At 39.9% G+C, this 23,733-nt stretch overlaps 1 long non-coding RNA gene across 3 annotated transcripts in view; it reads left to right on the forward strand.

Annotated features, from left to right (window-relative positions):
• Positions 1–23,733, forward strand: part of LOC138736973 (uncharacterized) — an 87,192-nt gene that overhangs the window by 9,425 nt on the left and 54,034 nt on the right. The gene's annotated exons all lie outside the window — the stretch shown is intronic.

Here is a 23,733-nt window from a genome sequence, read left to right on the forward strand (position 1 = left end):
AGAAAATAGAATTAGTATAATTAAGTAGACAAAGAATTGGTGGAGAAATCCAGGTCAGACATGAATAAAATGGTCAGTTAATGTTTTGAGTTTATCAAGACACTAAATTAAAACACTGTAGCCATGCACTAGTCGAAAGAAGACACAAACACATAGTGCAGTCAGGATCAGCTCTTGAGTTTTATTAGGACTCAGGCCTGACTTTTATACTTGCACTGTTCTTGCCATGGCCCCCCCTTGGCTGATATCACAACATGCATAACAAAAGCGGGTTTCCCACATGCGAGTACTTTCCTGCATAACAATGCCCTTCTTCCCTGTGCGCTGTCCCTGTCTGTTGGCTGTTCAGCAAGGCCATTGCCATTTTTGGGTCACTGGCCTTTAAGCTGCCCTTGCCATTCACTTGCTGGTTCGCTTGTTGAGGCCAGTACCGCTGCGCAGGCTGCTGGCCTTTGGTTGAGTTTGCTGCCTGGAGCGATTGCCACTGCAGCGAGCCGCCACAACACAATAATAATTAGGTGGCTGATCTGGTCACAGTGTGAGTTTAGTTAGATTGATGACAATGAAGAATTGAGATTATTTCAGATCAGCCACTAGCTTCCTGAATGGCAGAATAGCCTACTCCAGCTTCTAATTCATTTGTTATTTTGCATTTCTAAACCCACAGCTGAATGCTTTTCGGATCTTTTTGCATTGTGATTTGGACTGCTTTATTAACTAAGGAGCTATCAAAGACTGATCCGTGCAATCATTTGCAAACATATGACTTCTGACCCTCTCAGAGGAAGGAAGCACTAGAATCTTACCCGAGGAATATGTTAAATGCAAATCAGACATGTTGCTATTTGCCCTTCAAAAATCAAAATTATATTTCTTTGTGCAAGATATAACTCTGACATGTAAAGAGATTTGCAGTTATTTTGTTTGTAGTTACGTGTTTAACCTTGATTCCCATCGACATAAATTTCATAGAAATTGTACTTTTAACTCTTCTGACATCAATTGCAGTTATTTTCATCTCTGCTGACATTCAGCTGTTGCTTTATATTTGAACCAAAACTAATAATAACTGGAGAAAGTAATCTTAGCAGAGCTCAAATTAATCACTTGTGAGCAGTACACTGTGAAACTTGATGGCATTATTGCTGACATATTCCATTATTTTCCTGATGATTGGGAATGTTTTATGATGGGTATGTAATAGAGTAGATTTCTCCTGTTAAGGAAATATGATACCCATATAGTTTTTACTGTGGAATGCATGTCAATACTATGACAATATTAGAATAATTTGGTTGGTGTTATTTGGGAACATAACTTTTCTGCCTTGCATTCAGGGTACTGCAGAGGCCCATTGTCAATTGCCTGGAAATTGGAAATCACATATTTTGGTTAGGTAAAGCGAGTTTTGATTAGTGTTAATGCCAAATTAGCTCTCTGTCAATAAACCATGAAATTGGTGAAAACCAAATGTGATACTGGCTTTTGGGCATTTTACATCCTGATGTAAATCTAGGCATTCAAAGAAGCCAAGATTTAGGGTCAGTGGTTCTCAACCTTTTTCTTTCCACTCACATACCACTTTAAGTAATCCCTATGACATAGGGCCTATGTCATCAGTGCTTTGTGATTAGTGAGGGATTGCTCAAGTATGTGAGTGGGAAGGGAAGGTGGAGAATCACTGCTCTAGACCCAATTGTTACTGAAATATTTTGCTTGAGAAAAATTGACATTGGCCCATTTCCTTTGGAGTTACGAAACTGTGCACATAACAAGTCAATTAGGTACAATTAAACCAGTGGTTTTCAACCTTTTTCTTTCCACCCACATACCACCTTAAGCAATCCCTTTCCGATTAAAGAGCACCTATGGCATAGAGAATACTTAAAGTGGTATGTGAGTGGAAAGAAAAAGGTTGAGAACCACTGTATTAAGCCTTAAAGGTACAATCCCCATTTCAGATACATAGCAGGAACATAGATTTTGCTTGCCATAGAAGAGATGAAAGATTAAAAGGGAAAGAAGAGGGGTGGGCAGAGAGATAGATGTAAACAAACGAACACCTAAGTCTTGGTTAACAAAATGCACTGTCACAAAAGTACAAGAATGCAACTTTGATAGCAAAAGAGTACCCCAAAATCCAGCCAACATTCCACCTGGTATGCAAGGATAAGCAGGAGTTTTACAGGCCATTCAGCTCTTGATAGCAGTGCAAGGCTTTCAGCTTGTCTGAAAGCTGCTCTTTATCTGACCAGTCAGCCTGTAGCTGATTGTCCACAGGTAAGATCTATGCCTGTATGACTATTTCATATCCTCCATCCAGTCCACTCAATGATTGAAGTTAAAAGAAGAGCCAGCTTGCACCAGGTGGTTTATAATCACAAAGAAACCCACTTTATATTCCTTAGGTTTAAATTAAAATACTGTTAATTACCTTAAAGTGTCACTGGCATTAAATGATTTTCATCATAAGTTCCTGTGGAATATTGAATAGATGACATTTTGCAATGGCATCATGGTTCAACATTGGAGCAAAGGGTTAAATGGAATATGATGGTTAGCAGATTTCAAATATCAATTTTCTGTGTGGAACTGTTTCTGAATTTGTATGATCCCATTGCAAAATCATCAGATTTTATCTGTTGTTGATCCATGGAAATGGGGATGCTGAATTGCAACTTCCAGAAAAATACCTTAAAATTGCTCAAAATAAAAGTGGCGATAGACTAGTAATGCCCAGGAGTAGATGAAAACTGCATGTTTCGCAATAGTACCTTGAGATTTAGTGCAGATCCCTGTATGCAGCATTCAGAAAATCACAAAATTACCTGGACATGAATTATCCAGACAACTTTTTTCATGTTTCCATGGGAAACTGATGTAAAAATTGCAACTTGGGTCTCTTAAGTGTTTCATGATGAAATCCTTTTCTCCAAAAGGATTACTTTCACCACATTTTGATCCAAGAACCCACTCTACTCTGCTCCTCCTGCCCTCTTGGATGGGGTGGCATGAGATTGGCATTTTTACCTCTGCATTTGACCATATTTTTGATCATATTATTTAATAGTGACCACTTGATTTGAAATTTGGAATAAATAGATGTTTGAAATCTATAAAATATTAATTAGAGATGAAACTTAAATTCTATTTACAAACACTTAAATACAAAGATGTGTTCAGGATTCTACTGGAAGCAATTTATTTCCTATTTACTTAAATGATACCCCTATATTTGTACAAAATTAATCTTACAGGGATATAGTAAGTAGATTTCCTAACATGTCTCCATATTCTGTGGCATTCATTGAGGTGACTGCCACAGTAACACAAGCGTCTCAGCATTTACCAGGATCAGAGGGTGGACAGAAACTTAAGTAGGCAGGGCATTGAAGGATACTGCACACAAAAGGGAATTGAAAAGATCAGCTAAAAGGTTGGTGAAAATGCTTTTTTCTGTGTTCTACAACTCTAGAATTCTATGACTCTAAGGTTGCAGTTTAAACTCCACCCATGTCAAGTGCCAAATAAAAGAAAATCAGTGCATCTGCTGACATTTAGATGGAAGATCTGCCCTGTTAACTTTGCCAGGTTTCCAGCATTTTGATGGTTTAATTTTAAAAAGAAGATTTAGTTTGCTGTATGTTATGTTGGAGATTTGAGAATGAGGGAAAACTGGGTAAGGTCAATTGGATAGAGGCAATTCCAAGAAAACATCTCTTCATCATCTTTTCATGGGATGAGGGTTAAAATTTGACCTGGTCAGCAATGTTTGTATCCCGTAAGTGAATTAATGAAAAAAACGATTCATTGCAAATTTCAGAGGGCAAATTGAATGTAGAATCCCAAGTTATGTACGATACATGCCATTTCCATTCATGCATAATTTTTGATGGAGGAGGGCTGGAGAGGTGTTGCATATAATAATTTATAGATGTTTAGTGTTGTCTCTCTGTGTATATGTTGCAACTAATGGTATAACTAAAGGCAATTTATATTTTTCAACAGTTTGCTAATTTTAACATTGATAGTCTTTTAAGGTTTGGAGAAACCTACACAAATATTTCATATGGGTGGAGTAAAGATTTTGTACTTGAAAGGCATTTAATAATTCAGTCTGAGTTATTGGAAATAAATTATCTCATAAGTCTTATATAGCAAAAGTAATGGGTTTTGATTGTTTAAGCTCAAACTAAAAAGTAAGAAATGAAATAATTGACCTTTTGGCAGGTGTCAGGATATACTTCATTTTCAAAATTTACAGTAATTTAAATGCAAATGATAAAGGCAGTTCTCACATCAAATGTATCAAAAGGATTTGAATAAAAATCAGACTGTGGCACTTCGCCAATATTAAACTGCCTCAGATCTTAGAAGTGGGCCAAGAATGATGACTCACTTGGAATTTATTTTCCAAATAACAAGTTTTATCATTGAGTTGTACAGAATTTACAGGTAGAAATAGAAAACAAGATACTTTGCTGCTTTGTAGGTAGCACAGAGTCTGTAGGTACAGGTGCATAAACTGAGGTCCTTGCACAGTTATGCAATTCATCATGCTTGGTCACTGTTTCTATTGGCAAACCTCTTGTTCTTTCCGTATCAGGAAACACAAGTTATGGGAGGAAGGGAGAGGCTGGTGAGGAGTTGAGCTGAGTTACTGCAGCCCCTGGCACACGAGATGAGTGAAGGTTAAGTTGGAGCCAAAACTTTGACATTCCCTGGTCATTCGAGGAATCTTTTTTTTTATTGTATATACTTGTAATGATGAAGTTTAATGTGCAAGTGGGAAAGTCAACTCTGACAATTTTTCAGGCTTGAAGTGTAGTCTGCATAATTTTAGTCACACTAAAGTCCTTGAGGTATTAGTGCTGAATAGGACAGATCAGGAGAAGGGGTTCGACCAAATATTGAACACGTAGATGATGGATGTGCTCTCCAAAATGGGCTTTAGGGAGGGAATCCAGAATTCGATTAAACTGCTAACACAGATATTTGTAGTGCAGACTAAATCAATGGGTGGGAAACAGATAGGTTCCCCACCAAGTCTTGAGTTCGGTTTGGCTGCCCACTGTCTCCAGTCTTATTTATGTCCTGCTGAGACCCCTTTGCTGAATCCATCAGGAAGGACAAAGGTATAAGAGGAGTGATGTTGCCAGACATTGAAGGCACTCAGGTAAAGGCCTCCCTGTATATGAAGGACGCTGCCGTCTTCTTTTCAGGTACACGAGTCCGCATCAATCACTTGGGTAAACAAGAAGAGCAAGACAATGCTGTTCAATAACTGGCCCAACCGGTCCACCAACCCCTTCACAGTCAGATCTGACTACCTGAAGATGCTGCAGATCTGGTATGGAGGGGCTGAGTCATACCACAAGAAATGGTCACAAAGGACCATCAAAGCTCCCTCTCTATAACAGCAAAGAACGTCATCAGGTGCGAGGTGTTCTTGGTACTGCTGAACCTGATGCAGGTATGGCCCATCCCTCACATTTATGCTCTGGCATTTACCAGAGCAGTTTTCTGATTCATCTGGGAGTCCAAAATGGATAGATTCTGAAGGAGTGCCATGTGCGTCATCAGATAACGGGGTCAAGGGCATACCCAACGTAGCCCTCATCCTGATGACCACCTTCATTTGTGGTTGTATTAGGCTGTGTGTGGAACCAAAGTACAAGGGCACCAAGTGTTGCGAAGGATAAGTCTGGCCCCAGTGCTGTGCAATGTCCCAGTTAGCTGGACTTTGCCATACCACCTATCCTTCATGGAAGAGTTTTTTCAGAACAAAACCTTCGACCACAATGCCATCAGGCAATGGTCTGCACTGAATGTCCTACAGAAACTGAGAGATGAGGACTTGATGGATCCGATGGGATGGTTCCCTGAGCCGACCATCCAGATCATCTGGCAGAATGCCTCATCACCAGGGTTCACAAACAAGCTCCAGGATTTGGCCTGGCTGGTGGTGAAAGGATCCCTCCTAGTCAGATCCTTCTAGTACAACTGGAACATCACCCTCCGTGCGTGTTGTCCTCTAGCCAGCTGCGGTAGAGTGGAAACTGTTGCCCATCTCTTTGCTGAATGCATATTTGCAAAGAGTGTGGAGAACGATGCAGGGGTCCTTGTCACGGTTCATCCCCAGCAGCAGCATGACAGAGGACTCTGATCTACGGACTGTTCCCAGCTATACACTTCCATTAATGCTGGAAGACCATCAGGTCAGTAAAAAATGCACTGTTCTGCCCAAAACCTTTTTACATTCAGCTTACTGAGATGACAGTCCAGGAATGTACTGGCGCATTCCAGGCTGTAAGAGTACATGCTGAGGTACACACTGAAGCTTGGTGCAGTCAACACAAGGGTGCTGTGGGGAAGGTCTTCCCATTATTGGGCACTGAGGGGCTGAGACCAAGGGGAAGCCCCTCAACCAACAGAGGGGGAAGAAACACCAAGGTGCCATAGTGGTGGTAACGGGGTATTGAGAGAACAAATGCAACAATGTACATTGATGAGAATATATAGATATGACTGGCATTATGTGTAAAAAGATGACCTCTTCTTGTTTGTAATTTTTTTTTCTAGACAAGGTGTGTCTAATGACAATGTGCCACAGTTGTGGTAAAGTGTATTGAGAGAATAATGTAAAATTTACATTCATGAATGTATTGATGTGACTGACAGGATGATTGTAAAAAGTCTTGAATGGTTTTCTTGCTTTGAAAATAATTTATTATGAATAAAGTATATTTTTGGGGAAAAAAATAGTGCTGAACAGGACAGAACTTGGAGATTTACTTTCTGATTGCTGGGGATAAAGGGTAGAAATATCTATGAATTGTAAGAATCTCTTGTCTTCATATTATTTAATGGATTGAACTAGTGGTCAATTCATTTCATGCTGAACTTTTTACTTGACCACAAATCTTAGATTCCATTTTGATTTGTTGACTGAAATCTCATGTATTTCTACAGCAACACAAATAAAGTTTTAAAATATTGCTCCTGCTGTAATTCTTTACATTTTTCAAAAATTGTAGTCCAATCATTCAAACTGCAGTCCATTGTTGCAGGAATTCCTCAATCATCTTCCACTGTTTCATCAATTAGTTTGTGCCATCATCTGGACAGGAGTGTGGATTGTTCCTCATGAACTCCATGACAAAATTACAAGGCTGATTTGACAACATCTCCACATAGTGCAAGTTTACTGCCTAGAAGGACAATAACAGCAAGTGCATGTGTCCTTTTGAGAAGAGTATCAGGTTCGGTGGGTTCCCAGGGAGATGAGTCACAATCACACAAAACTTTAATTAACACAAGGGAGGCAAACAGGGAAGAATATTAAATGGTACTCGATTACTACTTAAGCAACAATATAGATATTCACCTTGGACCTAGGTTGGACTCCGACAATAGTGAACCTATATTTGACCTGTTCACACACTTGAGTACACACACTACAAACAGGGACTCTTATCTATACCTGGTTCCCTGTACCAGCGGGGCTGCAGCTCTCAGCAAGTATTGATCTATCGCAATACTACAGCTCAGGTTCAATGTAGTGCACACCTTACCTACAACACTTTCAGCGATTCCACAGTAGCGACCTGGCGTGGACCGATGTCTGGGGCTTGGACCACGAGGTAAAGAGGAAGAACGTGCTGTGCGTTGGTGTTATATGCAGTGCTAATCCGTGCTTCTAGCCAATAATGACCCTAGGTGATTTTAAATTAGCCACCAGAAAGGTGTGCAGTAATGGATGGCCAGAATCCAACCTTGATTGGCAGGTGATGTGATCTTCAAATAAGTTTAAAACAGGGAGGATACGTGACCACCCGCAGTACAGTATACACATTCCAGACAGACAGGAAGGCCACGTTTCATCCACACACAACAGCATGGGAACACGAACATCGGTAAATTCCCTCCACATATCAAACAGTAAAATATATTGCTCTCATTAATGTTGCAGCATCAAAATCTGAAACTCCCCACCGAGGGGCAGCATGTAAGTTTCATTTACACCTGCTGCAGTGGTTTGGACAGGAGCTTTTGCAACACCTCGTGAAGAGCCATTAAAGATGGCCTTACCGTTAAGTTCTTCCTATTGGGAATGAGTAAAAACAATCTTGATTCTTAATTTGTATGATCTGGACTACTCAAATAGTTAAACAGACTGTTTATTCTTAATTTTAATTCGCACTAATCCCTGTTTTCAAGTATTTCTTCGTCTTTGCATGTTGTCATAGTAGACACCATCCAAATGAATTTGCATTGCATCCTCTCTATTGCTCAACATTCTTCCTATGGTTTGAGTCCTAAACTACTGAGTTTTCAAAGTGTGGTCAGATTAGGATTGTACAGAGATTCACGATTTTAGGATTTTATGTTTATGTTTGACAAAAAGCAAATTTCTTTTTTAAAAGTAATTTTTCACATCAATTTAATCATAAAACTCCCAAAACCCCCTTCATGACACCCCATGCACTCTTCCCCCATTCAAATTATGTTTTTTAAATCAAACTGCACACCTCATATATATTCAGAGCTGACCTTATTCTGCACCATTTCAGATTAGTAGGCAAATGATTATGAATTAATTCTGAGCTCAGAAAGGTCTATTTAACCCCTCCTAATCCATCCTCTCCATTATTATGAATTTGAAATTGGTGTCTACTGTGGAATATGAAGTTCAAAGGCATCCCCCTCCCCAACCTGATGTGTTTTTTTTTCTTTTCAATATTACAAGTGAAGAATTTACTTGGATGCATTAGACACTTGAAGAATAAAAATTGTTGCAATCAAATGCTTACTCTTCTTCCAACCACAAGTACCTGAACCTCTAATGCATGCAGATCAGATGGGTGGAAAGTTTGAGATTTAAGCTAGTCTTTTGTGTTGTGATAATGTTTCCATTTATAATGAGTTCCATCTACAATACTGTTACATACCCTAATTTATGTAAAACAAAGCATTTTTGGTTTTGCAGTTTACCTATTTATTCTGCACAGGAATTATTGATTTGATGTGCTTAAATAGATATTTTCAGTTTGCAGATTGTTTTAATCTACTTCCAGTCATTTAAATGAGAAAATGCTGAACACTCCAAGAGAGACACACAGTTAATAGCCCCTTTTTCACTGGCATCCCAGTTAATTGGCAGTGCAGTGTCCCAGGATAGGAAGCCCTTTGTGCCACTTCCTCTGGGCCACCCTTAACTGGGACACTGCTTTTCCACTGAACACACTCATCCCCTGGGATCGGAGTGTTCTACCTTCAACTGGAAACAGAAGACTTCCTGCTGTCCCTTTTCCACTGGTTTTATCAGCAAACGCTGGGGATATAAGTAGGGGTAGAGGTGGTTAATCCCTGGCATGAAATGACGTAATTTGATGCCGGCATTCAGATAGAGTTCCTTTTCCACTTGCCCCTGTCCCAGTAAATTTCCAGTTAATTCCTGGGACAGGGTGCCAGTGGAAAAGGGGCTAATGATTCAAATCAATGATCTTTCATCAAACTTGGTAGTTACTTCTTACATTTTTAGTTTTATTTCAGCTTTCTATGATCCACAGAATTTTAGTTTGCAAACAGGTGCTTTATGTGTTAGACAAAGCATCCTATACCCAATACTTTAGACTACAGAAAGCTGACACTGCTGCTAAAGGGCATCTCACAAGATAGAACAGGCTCCATATGCAAGTAGGAATGGCCTACTCATCCTAAATGAGTATTAATGTCAAAACATTTGTTCATTGTACATATGCATTTGTTTGCATTTTCAATTTGGAATTTGCTGTCTGTTTTTTTTAATTTGAGGTCAAGCATGATAAGGGACACCTTTTCTGTCACATAGTTTACTGTACATAGACACAAAGGACTGTTTCGGTCTGATCTTGTATTTTGCTGGAGTCATTCATATGCCAGTTGTCAGTTGCTGGATTTTTAAAGGCCCATAGCAAAGTATGTATTTGTACATTTTGTTTTAACTTATACTTATTTCATTCAGGTCATACCCCTTAGAGCTGTAACTGCCATTTCAAGCAAAATATTCCCTGCAGGCATATATGTGAACAAAGTGATAATTATGCTCAGGATGCCTAGACCATCTCAGAATTTAACATCACCATTAAACCAGGAAGAATATTTAAAGCAGTAGAAATGTTAAAGCTGAGAGCTTTGTTTCGTTTGCTGAACAGTAGTCTATCATCTGCAGGTGAATTTGTTGAAGGTATACATGTAGATGTAAATATTTTGTGCCTTTTTTAGGAAGATAGAAGTGGAAATATCTTGCATTTATACTCTTGAACCTCATGAGTGTATTAACACCCCTGAAGCAGAACTGTTGTGAAATATCATAGCTAATTTCTAGACAGCAAAAAAAAAACATGTTTTAAGGCAGACATTGATTGATTAAAGCTTAAATAAATGGATAGCCCTTGAAGATAAAGAATTTACCAGAAGAAACAGAAAATCTGCAAAGGCTGCAGTCTAGTTCACCACACGAGGTCTCCAGAAGAAGGCCTTGGGCCTGAAACATCAACTGCCTTTTATTTTCTATGTATGCTGCATCATCTGGTGAGTTTTTCCCAGGACTTCTGTTACTGCACTGAAGAAGTTACCACAGCTTTATTTGGTGGAATGCAAATAAATGGCTCATTTGTATGAATGTGGTTTTAGATTTTGTGTAAGTACTGGTAATTAGTTTATACTTTTACATTTTTCTGATGAGAGGATGGAGAAGAACTGATGAAGGATTTCATCACAAAACATCAAAAGTACCACCTCCCCCAACCCCCACTTAGGCCGCTTGACTAGCTAAGTTTCTTCAATATCTATAGTCTTTTGTACATTGAATTTCTCAAATAGTTTTTTTACTCCACATTTGGAATATTGTGTGCATTTCTAGTCACTAAAATATAAGGAGAATGTAGAGGGTTTGGAGAGGAAAGGCTTACCAGGATGTTGCCTGGATTGAAGTGTATTAATGGTAAAGAGCGGTTATACAAAGTTGGATAGTTTTTTCTAGAGCATCAGATGCTGGTGTTGGAGATGGGGCTCAAAAAATGTATAAAATGATGAGAAATATAGATATGGTAGACAGTCTGAGCCTTTTTCCCCAGGGTAGAAAATGGCAATATACAAGAGCATAGGTTTAAAGTGCTGTGTGGACCATATTTCTTACTCAGAGTTGTAGGTACCTGGAATGCACTGCCAGAGGAGATAGTAAAAGCATTTATGTTAGCTTCGCTTAAGCATTTAGACAGACACATGAACAGGCAGGGAATAAACGGGTATGGGCCACATACAGTCAGATGAGATTAGTTAGATTGCCATCATAGTCAGTGCAGACTGTTCCTGTGCTGTATTTTTTGATGTTCTGCACTTCATCTGAGTCAGATGATATTTCTTTGTATATTATAACTGAGTTTGTCAGTTCACATCTGTCCAAATTATTTTTGCCACAGCATTCTCTATGAAAATAATGGACATGCTTTTGTTTGATACACATCTGACATAAAGGTACTGTTTGACCTGCTGAGTTTCTCCAGAATTTGTGTGTTTTTTCACTTAACAATGGTGTCAACAGAATCCTGTGTGTTTTATCTCTGATTACTACAATAACTCTGTGAAAGCTCTCCAAGGGATGCCAACCTTGAAGAAGTTTGCCTTTGCCCTCCTCAGGGAGTTCTGTGGGATTCTCTCTCACTATTCCTCATCTGTCACCCACAAGATCACAAAACAAAGGAACAAAAGCAGGCCACTAGGCCCATCGAGTCTGTCCTGTAAAACTACACTATGCTACTCTACACTAGTTCCAATTTCTGGCCTTTTCCCCATATCCCTTGATGCCCTCACTAATGAGATACTTGTCTATTTCTTGTTTAAATACTCCCAGTGATCTGGGTATGCGACAGCGAGTTCCACAGATCCACAGCCCTCTGGCTAAAGAAGTTCTTCCTAATCTCTTATATGGATAACTTCTAATTTTCAGACTATGACCCCCTTGTCCTCAATTCACCCACCAAGGGAAACATCTTACCCGCAGACACCCTATCTAAACCTTTCAAAATACGAAATGCTTCTATAAGATCTCTCATTCTCCTATACTCCAATGGATACAACCCAAGAGCTGCCAAACACTCCTCGTACATTAGCCCTTGCATTCCGGGAATCATCCTAGTAAATCTTCTCTGCACCCTCTCCAACAACATCACATCCTTTCTAAGATAGGGGGCTCAAAACTGCACATAGTTTTCCAAATTAGGTCTCATCAACACCCTTTTACTCTTGTACACTATTCCTCTTGAAATGAATGCCAACATAACACTCGCTTTCTTCACTACCAATTTCACCTGGTCATTAACTCTTAGGTTTCCTTGCATAAGGACACCCAGGTCACTTTGCACATCCGAGGTCTGAAGTTCACTCCATCCAAATAGTATTCTGCCTGTTTGTTTTCACTGCCAATGGAAACCATGTACTCACCCACACCTTGATGAAGGACTCAAGCCTGAAATGTTGGTGATGTATCGTTACCTTTGCTACATAAAGGCACTGTCTGACTTGCTGAGTTTCTCCAGCATTTGTGTTTTTTCACATCTGACATAAGATTGATGTTGCTTAGTTAGGAAAAAAATGTGTAGGCCTAAGACATAGTAAAAAAAAAACCTCTTCTCCATAAATCTGTGACCTTTAACTATCTTGAAGTTTTTAGTGTGTGTTAGGCTAACACAATGCTTTGGCGAAGCATGTCACTGAAAGGATCTCATTCAAAATCAGGAGCTAGGGAATTTCCCCACCTACTCAGATCTTAGTCACTGGCTATTTTGAACTACTTGCAAACCAACCCATGAGCTACTGAAGAACTTAGTTGAAAATGTCCTTTCCACTCAAATTAACAGGCCAAATCTGCACATAACACCAGACAGGAACCTCTGCAATGACTGGATCACAGGACATTACTTTAAGTCCATGACTTGCATTTTGTATGAAATATGGCAGCATTAAAGAGATCAGGACTTCCTGTAGGACATTAGAGAAAAATGTCTCTAGCAACAAGGCAGGAGGCAGGTGATGGAAACAAGTTCCATGTAATGCTATTACAAGTTGTAAAAGCATTTGAAATATAGAAATTATGAAATCTGATAAGGATGCAGACTAAGTAACACAAAAATCATTTCCTTTATAGCCTTGTGAGCAAGTCATGGGGATAAGTAAGATGGTAAGAGTTAACCCTGCACATGCACAGAAGGTCACTATCTGCAGCATTTCATATTAAGAAGTGTCTTTTGCATGTATTTGCAGGACCAAATATTGGTGCCATCGCCCCTGCCTTAGGTAGGACAAAATTGAAAGGCATGATGAGGGAAATGAGAGACTAGCTTCTTGTTTAAACTGGCAGTCCCATGAGATCTTTATTAACCTATAAAAACATGAACATGCAAATCCATACCTTATGGAACCTGAAAAGTTGGTGATATATTAAATTTGAATTTGAGTGGTAAACATTCCTATGTTCTTCTTGGACAAGATGTTCTACCCAGAGCAGTAAAGAAATGGCAGGATTCAGGGTAGTGCATGACTGGCAGGGGAATTACTGCCTTTGTCCTACTTGGTGGAAATTACGTATTTTGGTGCTATCAAAGGAGCCTTAATAAGTTTCTGTAGTGCATCTTGTGGATTATACAAAATGGTGTGACGAGATGAAGGTGGCAGAGGAAATGAAGAACTAACATGTGTATGAGTTACTTTTTCTTGTATAGTGGTGAGTTTCTTGGAAATTGCTTAAGCCTCCAAAAAGGACAGTATTCCACAACAAGCCTTGATATGTGACATGTCACTGCAGAATAGTCTGCCTCTGACGTCTTATTGTAGTCATTGTGTTCTGTAAAATCTCTAATCAATGGAAAATTGATTTCAGCATTTGATGCAGTGAAAAGCAAACAGAGAGGTTAAACTACTGATTGTTAGAAGAATAAATTTTAATTTAGACATAAATTGGGCAGCACTTTTTTGAAGGGTGGGAGTAAACTGGAGAGCGCGAAGTAAACCCCCACCGACATGGGGAGAACATACAAATTCCTTACAGAGTGCTGGATTCTAACCTGGGTCACTGGTGCTGTAACAGCATTGCAATAACTGCTGTGCTACCCATGTTGTATGAGTGTTATTTGTCAATTTGAATTGTTGCATAGAGTGTTTCATTGCCTGAGTGATTAATGAATTCAACACCACGTAAAAGTCCGCACTTTTGAGCAAACATTAAGAAGCTGGAGGGACTCAGCAGGTCAGGCAGCATGATGAAAAACAGTCAATGTTTCAGGCTGGGACCCTTTTTTGAGACTTTTCCATTTTCAATCCATTTCTTTCCATGGATGCTGCTGTCCTGCTGAATAAGCCCCAGCTTCTCTTTGTTTGCCCAAGGTTACAGCATCTACAGTTTCTTGTGTTTCTACTATTATGAGTTCCTGTTTCTTAAGTGTGAATATTGCTGTAAGGGCTAGTACAGGCTGCAACCATACACAGCTGTGGAGAGTCTGGGTCGCAAAAGCTAGTACAGGCTGTACCAAATTTGCTACTTTAGAGAGGAAAAATAATGTGTGGCTTTTTCAAAGGACACAGGTGGTGAGAGAGTCATGAGTGTGGAACACTGAAGGAACAGCACATTTTGACCAGTGCCCATCTCATCAAACACAAAGCAGGAATGACTGTGTGATAATGGACAATTTGGCTGATTCTCCTTGTCAGGTGAATCATTGAACCCCACTGTGTTCAAAGGAAAGGTCACTTTGATTGACCCATACCTGGATTTTGGAAGCAAGGAAAAGGGGAGTTGTGATAACCGTTCACACAAAAGGATATTTCTCTGGAAGAAATTTGAAAAGGATTTGTGAGTTTTCGGTAGTCCTGTCACTCAGTGTCTACCATCTCCTTCGTGATTACTTCTGTGAATCAGTTAAATGTCTACGTTTCAACAATGGATTTGTAAGACTGGACTTTGGAATGACTTTTCAGAATTGTGCCTCAACTGTAATGGTTTGGGTATCCCACACACACAATCATAAACCCATGCAGACAAACACTCACATTCACATTTGCACATAGTTGGGCTTGATTGGACTAAAGTGTTATTAGTAGTTATTAATAAATAAAGTGTTTTAAAAGAAAAATATAACACTGCCGTGGTGAATTTCCATTGCTGCTGGTCTGTGATGTAACAAATTGGGGGATAATCTGGTATCTGACCAAAATTGGAGCTTATTGATTGATTGAATTTTGATTTAATTAATTAAATTCCTTTTTGAAAGCCAATTAAAAGGCTTGTGGTTGTGCAAGCAGCGATATTGATGAGTTTTTGACATTGCCATCCTCTGTGGGTTTGCAGAGGGTGACAATGGATGAGTTGGTGATTATTGCCCAAAAGTTGGGACTTGTTAGGATAAAATTATGTATGAAAAAGATGGATATCCGGAAAATTACAGAATAAAAAAAATGATATAGCAACGGGGAAGTTTAGAGATGAGGAGTTAAAGGTCACAGATTTATGGAGAAGAGTTTTTGTTTTTACTATGTCTTAGGCCTACACATTTTTTTCCTGAGAGTAAATCCCTTGAGCAGCAGTTACCATTGGAACAGATAGAATTAGGGAGAAGAAGCAGTTTGAGAGAGAAAAGATGAGAATTGGAGTTCCACCACCTGGTCTTTGTGAGAGGTTTGTGACCATAGGGAGGTTAGGTTAGTGTCACATTTGTGGCCCGAAATGTGAAGTTAATAAAACATTAAACACAAGTTTTATCAGGTAAACTTCTCAGGGTCTTTATTTTCCCGTTTCCTTTGTTTTCCTGCTTGTGCTCTTATCTCTCTCTCATACCACGTGACTTCCGGTATATCTCATACATATTCATTATCATGACATCCCTCCTTTAATCAGAAATAAACTTTACCTTCACTTACCAATATCCCTCGGAAACCTACAAACATCGTAACTAATGGTAATACTATAACTCAACTACATAAAATTTACTTCCTACAGCACTCATGCATGCACTTTATGATATAAGATTAAAATACTGTCCCAAAATTCTTATTAAAACTATGGCACAAAGTCTTCATATCGTTTGGGCACTTACCAGTTTCGTTTCGGCCTGCCTGCGATATTGTCGTCGCTTCTCGGTTGTTCACTCTCAGCGTCGGAAATACTGCTCGCCACGGCTTCGGGTGTTTCTGGCGCTCTAGTCACTTCATCAGGAGTGCTGGTAACTGCCTCTGGAACATCATCATGTCTCTCAGTTTCAGCATCTCGTATTGGCCTTTCAACCTCTTCGCTTGATGTATCTCTGGACTGGTACCTTTTTACAACTGATACATTTCTCTTATACAGGACTCCAGTCGGAGACTTGACTGTCACCATACTGCCACTTCTGGATACGACAGTATAGGGTTGATGGTAATAAGGTGTGTCTAGCTTACCACCAGTTTCATGCCTCACTAGAACATTATCTCCTGGCATGATGTCTGAGTACTTGGCTCCATGTTTCGAATCTGTGTACAGCTTTGCTGCACCTTTCTTTTCAGCATCGTGGTCCCTCATCTCCTGGTCGTCTCGGATTTCCTTTATTTCTGGCATTTTTGTGCGGATTTTTCTCCCAAAAAATGCTTCTGCAGGACTTTTTCCAGTGGTTGCATGAGGCGTTGCTCGATAGACAGCCACATAAGATAGCAATGCTTCTCGCCAATTTTGTCCTTCTGCGTGTGCAATCCTCAATCGTTTTTCAATGGAAAACTCTCTACTTCTCCGTTGGCTTGCGGCCATTTCGGAGTTACTTTATGATGGTGGATACTTGTGGTCCTCATGTATTCCGCAAATGTCTCTGAAATGAATTGTGGACCATTGTCAGAGTATAATGTAACAGGTAATCCATATCTTGCAAATATCTCTGCTAATGCTTGTATTGTTTTTTCAGTGGTTGTGGACTTCAACACCACGTACTCATAGTATCTGCTGTAGTAATCTATCACTACCATGAATTGCGTACTCCGGATCGGTTCTGGCGGATTACTCCTACTTGTGATTTGACATCCGTGACAAGTTTTAACAAATTTCTTTGCTTCTTTATCACAACCTGGTCCTGAGGTTTTGCTTGGTACCAACAATACCTAGGTGTCCTTCATGCGCTAAGGATACGATCTTCGGTCTCAATCTTTGCAGTATCACCAATCTGCAACCTCTTAATACACACTGTCCGATGCAACAAAGTTCGTCTCTAATGGGAATGTAAGCCTTGTGAGTACACTTGTCCCATTTTCCACTCTGTATGCATTCTCTTACTTCCCTGAGTTCTGGATCACGTTCGGATTCTCTCTCGACTTCCTTCGTAGTCACAGCTTTCGGTGTCGACTGAATAGCTACAAAGCGTACAAAGCTCTCTGTTTCTGTTCCAAATTCTGACTTGGATTGTGGACCACCATCCTTCACCAATCTGGACAGCGGATCTGCAATGTTTGTTTTCCCTGCAATGTGGATTACTTTATATTTGTAGGGTTGTAGTCTGAGTACCCATCTCTCTATTCTGGCACATGGTTTGGATCTAGGTGCATAGATCACCTCTAATGGCTTATGATCTGTGATGAGTTCAAATTCAATGCCATATAAATATGCATGTAACCTCTCACAGGCCCATACAAGTCCGAGTGCTTCTTTCTCTGACTGAGAATATCTTCTTTCCACATCTGATAACGATCTGCTGGCATAGGCAATGATTCTTGGTCCTCCATCATGCATCTGGACCAACACGGCTCCTAAACCAACCGGGCTGGCATCCGCTATGACTTTGGTTGATGCCGCCGGATCGTAATATCCCAGAGTTTTTGCATCTGTCAGGCTTTGCTTCAGCGCTGTGAACACTTTCTTCTGCTCAGATCCAAAATGAAATGGTACACCTTTCCTGGTTAGTTTCCTTAGTGGTTCTGCCACTGTAGCCAAATTAGGAATGAACTTTGCACAAAAATTGACCAATCCCAGGAAACTCCTCACCTCTGTTGCGTTGAGGTGCACGTGCCTCTGCAATAGCTTTCACCTTGGCCTCTGCAGGGTTTAGTCCTTCCCGTGTAAGTCTGTGTCCCATGAAGTCCATTTCTGACACACCGAACTGGCACTTGTTTCCATTCACGGTAAGGCCTGCCTCCTGTAGTCTAGATAGTACACGCCTCAACCGTTTGTCATGCTCTTCCTTCGTTGGTGCATGGACTATGATGTCGTCAGAAATGTTGGCAACTCCAGGAATGCCTTGAATCACTCGATGGATTTCATACTGGTAAATCTCCGAAGCTGCATTAATTCCAAATGATAGTCTCTTGTAACGATATAATCCACAGTGAGTCACAAATGTTGTTACATCTCGGGAACCTGGATCCAGCTCTAATTGATGATAGCCCCATTTCAGATCAATTTTTGAGAATACCTTGCTGGTAGTTAGTTCTTGAAGTATTTCCTCCACTGTTGGTATAGGGTGTCGTTCTCTAATTATAGCTTCATTGGCCATTCTCATGTCAACACATAGTCTTATGTCAGCCTTTGGTTTGGGCACAATCACTACGGGACTGACCCATTGTGTCGAATGTTCCACTGGTTCTATAATGTCTTGTTCGATCAATTCTTTAATTTTGGCTTCGACTTTCCCACGAAGTCCAAACGGAGTTCTGCGCACTGGTTGCGCCTTGGGTTTGACCGTTTCGTCTACCGCTAGCTTCAATTGTCGACCTTTCAGCTTTCCTACTCCTTGGAAGACTGCGGGGAATTCTTGCTTCATATCCTCATATGACTGAATTGAATTGACACAAGCTCCAATATGAAGTATTGCCAGGTCTTGCTTTCTTCTACTCAGCAATGGTTCTCCCCTCTCTTTTATGACCATAAACTCTGCTTCGGTGTACTTATCTCCAGCTTCAACAGTTGCAGAAAAACATCCAATGGTCTGCAATGGCTTGGTTACTGTGTATGGATACAGTTTCTTGGAACACTTCTTTGAGGTACAGATGATCTTTTTCCTTTTCAACTTCTCCCATAAATGTCGATCAATCACATTACTGTCACTGCCTGAGTCTACAATGACCTGCACTGTCACTCCACCAATGATCACTGGGACCTTCTCATGATGTACTTCATTCAACGTAAATTGGTAACAACTCTGTTCCTCCTGGGTATCATCATCGTCACCGTCTATATGGCGGATAGTGTCTTTCTTTCCAGGATACTTTCCTTTCCCCCAGGCTTTGCCTTTGGAAGTTGTACTCTTCCTCTTCTGGTCTGCATTGGACTTGCTTTTGCACTTCTTTGCAAAGTGGTCCTTACCTCCACACTTTCTGCAAACGTTGCCTTTGGCCGGGCAATATGGGTCTTTTCCAAAGTGACCTCGGTTTCCACATCGATAACACTCCACGTCCTGTGTCGATGTATATCTTGGCTGGTTATGGCGATGTGAGAGCCTCTTAATTTGCTGGCTTGAGTTGTCTTTCAGGGTCATGGTATGAAATTGCCCTTCAACAGCCTCTAATGCAGCAGCAATGGTTAAAGCATCGGTGAGTTCCAACTCACTCCCTCTTTCCAGTAGACGTCTTCTGAGTTTATCTGATCTGCAGTGCTGTACGACTTGATCCAATAATTGGTTGTCCAAATCAGCTGGCATGTAATTGCATCCAACAGCTAGCTGGCATAGTCTCGTCACGTGCTGAGCAATTGTCTGGCCATCTTCTTGTCTCGTTCTCCGAAACAAATGGCGTTGAAATGTAGCATTCGGTGTTACTACATCTTTGGCTTGGCTTTGCGGACGAAGATTTATGGAGGGGGTAAAAAGTCCACGTCAGCTGCAGGCTCGTTTGTGGCTGACAAGCCCGATGCGGGACAGGCAGACACGATTGCAGCGGTTGCAAGGGAAAATTGGTTGGTTGGGGTTGGGTGTTGGGTTTTTCCTCCTTTGCCTTTTGTCAGCATAGTGGGCATTTAATGCATCTACCGCTTTCCGGTACACATCCTTTCTTCCAGTATTCAAAAGTGTCTTAAACGTTTCCCGAACTGCGGGTCCAGCAGTGAAAAGAAGTAATGCCCCTCTCTGTGCTTTTTGTTCAACTGTACCGGTATCTAGAAATAGGCCACGACTGTCGGCGTAGGATTCAAATTCTTCCAGCCATGCCTTCCACTTCACACTTACAGTACTTGTATCACCCGTTGGGTCAAAATGAGCAATTCCACTATGTGTAAAAAAGTCACCGTCTGCACCAGCCATGAGGAAATATTCCAGCCCCAAAGTACTGAGTCAAAGAGTAAATTCTTATCACCTTGAAGTTGTCTGTAAACCTCTGTAATCTTGTTTAGTCTTTAATTTTCTTCAAGCTTCTTTCATCCTCATCGCCAATGTCACATTTGTGGCCCGAAATGTGAAGTTAATAAAACATTAAACACAAGTTTTATCAGGTAAACTTCTCAGGGTCTTTATTTTCCCATTTCCTTTGTTTTCCTGCTTGTGCTCTTATCTCTCTCTCATACCACGTGACTTCCAGTATATCTCATACATATTCATTATCATGACAGTTAGTTCCTCCATTGATGAAGCTGAGATTGATAAATACTTCCAGCATTTTGAGAAACTTGCTGAGAGTTTAAAGTGGCTTCAAGACCATTGGTCCTTCACGTTACAAAGTGTGATTAAAGTGAAGACCCAGCAGGCTTACTCTGCCCTTACAATCAGACAAGCTGCTGATTATGAGACTATAAAGTAAGTTGTGCTTAAAGCTTATGAATTAGTTCCAGAAGATTAAAGGCAAAGATTCAATAATTTGAGGAAATCAGTGAATCGGTGGATTTTGTATATTACAAAGCTGTGCGCTTTGACCGATGGTCAACAGACTGAGAGAGCTGGTGTTAGTTGAGGAAATTAAAAGATGCATTCCTAATGGCATAAAACCATATTTAGACATAAAGGGAGTGGAAACTTGATAGAATCTGCTTAATTATTAGATGAGTTTGCTTTAACCCACAAGGTGAAGTTTGTACCAAGTAGAACCTAGCAAATGGGTAATATGGACAATCCAAGTAAGTTAGAAAATTCAACAGGAAGTGGTGGTAGAGGTAAAGATGAAGGGAAGCAAGTAAAGGAAAAACCTTCGGGTCCCCTTTGCCACTATTGTGAGAAACCTGGTCACGTTATAGCAAATTGTTCCATGCTGAGAAAAAAGAAAAAAAGATATGAGAAACATAGAAATCAAACAGGTTCCAGACCTGCAGATAACATTAGGGATTAATTCAAATATTTTGTGTCACAGATTTTGGTAAAGGAAGGGTCACCACAAATGACAGTCAAAATCCTTTGAGATATTGGGGCCACCCAGATACTTGTATTGGACAATGTTTTGGAGTTTGCATGGATGAAATAAATTTGATTCGAGGTCTGGGGGGTGATCCAGATTCGATACCTCTGCACAAGATAGTGTTGAAATCAGCATTAGTTGATGGACCTGTTACGATAGGGATCTGATCAAGTTTACCAGTGGAGGACGTTTCATTGTTATTAGGAAATGACCTTACAGAGGGTAAAGTTGTCCCTGCACTGTGGTTGACAGCGAAGCCAATCATTGATGAGACAAAATTCAGAATATATATATATCTGCGCAGGGACTCGAGCTATGGTTAAAACGTTTGCCAGTGCAGACGGTCCTGTGGAGACTGATTTCACATGGACCAGTCTCTCTGATATCCAAAACAACATTCAGGTTGTAATGACCTGCCAAAGCTTTTACCTCCTACTTTAATGGACCAGAGTTCTGGTGTTAAACCCAAGTGTAAAGATTTTTCATTACCTCAAAGAGTTTATAGCGGGACAGAACAGAAATCCCGATCTTACTGGTGAGAGATAAGGCTCTCTCTGATGATGAAATTAAGTAGGTACCAGTTGGTGTGGACTGGACTCTGTGGCTATGGAAGCGCTGGGGAATGTTCGGTGACTCGGGCGACTCTCTTTTGCTTTTCTTTCTCTAACAGTAAGAGGCACTTAAGGCAATTTCTGTAATAGGACACTGTTTTATTACAATTAAAATAAATTGAATCTTGAATTTTCTTTATATTTTATTTTTCTCTTTTTTCCCATAAAGATATATATATAGAAAAACTCTCCAGTATTTTTATATTATATATAAAACTTATTCTTTACAAAAAAAACAAACAAAACAATCCCCTCCCCCTTTCACAATATAAATCCACACACTGTCAGGGGTCACATTTACATTGATCATCAAAAATTCTAAATGGGGAAGTCATATAGCAGCATTTATTATTATCCTTTTTATTATTGTGCTTATAATTAAAGTTGGGCTCTTTTATGATCCAAATATGATCTTAATAAATATGCTATATTTCTTCTTTAAGTTGTATGTAATTTTTTCCATGGATATGCAACTATTTATCTCAGCAGTCCATCATGCTATATGTAGAGGGGAATTGAATTTCCAAGTAATTGCAATATATTTCTTAGCCACTGCTAAGACTATTTTAACAAATGAAATTTGGAATTTAGTTAGTTTAATACTTATTTCAATGAAGTTACCCAAATGATAAGGTTCTGGGTCACCCATGAAGGCCACCCCTATTATCCTTGTTAATATTTCAGTAATATCCTGCCAGAAAGGTCTCACCTTCACACTCGACCATGTAGCAAGTAAAATATTCCCATTTCTGTTCCACATCTAAAACACATTTGTGATATTTCAGATTTGGATTTATGCAACTTCTGAGGTGTGAGATATAATTGGTGAATAAAATTATATTTCATAAATCCATATCTTGCATTTATAATTGATGTCATGCTATCCAAACACCAACATTTTCCAATACTGCAACACCTAGATCCAACTCCCTCTCTCTCTCTCTCTCGATCTCTGTAAACCTGGTTTTGCACTTTCATTCTGGAGAGCATGGTATATCTTAGTTATAAATTTAGGTGCATTTCCCAGCCAAATCGTTCATTCCATTTCACTAATTTTAAGTGGGGCTATACTTCATCAGCAAATAAGCTAATTTTATGTTCTTCTGTCCACCTTTGAGACTCTTAATATCTGGATCTCTCTTTATAATCTCTGGCAGTGGTTCAGTAACTTGGATAAAAAAAAAACCCTGCCCACTCGATGGCAGGGAAAAAACACTGGCATCTGATTGTTAGTTATAATTTTGGCTTGTGGATTATGATAACGAGTTCTTAATCCAGTTTATAAATTTTCTGCCTATACCAAATTTTTCCAATATTTTAAATAAGAAAGACCATTCTAATCGATCAAATGCTTTTTCTGCATCTAGAGCAGGGGTGTCAAATTCAAATTCACAGAGGGCCAAAATTAAAAACTTGGACTAAGTCGTGGGCCAAACTAAATATTTACTTCGAGTACCGTGCAGCTACAATTGGTGACCCCGATGGTTTAGACAGCATCTTAACCCTAACGATGTGCGAACTGCCAGTCCATGCAGTCGCCCTGAAGCTGCAGCCTTCTGGACATATTGGCCACACATGTGGTTTAATCAGGCTGAGGTGCAGTTTGACATCTGCTAGATCACAACAGAGTTCACCCGGTACTACCACATGGTGAGTGCCCTGGACCAGGACAAAAGCTTTCAACATCTCCATGTTTTCTCTTCTTTCAACATATGTAATGTTAAACTTTTTCTTATTAAAATAAATGTTTAATAGTTTT

Source organism: Narcine bancroftii, chromosome 6 (genome assembly GCF_036971445.1).
Source record: "Narcine bancroftii isolate sNarBan1 chromosome 6, sNarBan1.hap1, whole genome shotgun sequence".
Classification (NCBI taxonomy): domain Eukaryota; kingdom Metazoa; phylum Chordata; class Chondrichthyes; order Torpediniformes; family Narcinidae; genus Narcine; species Narcine bancroftii.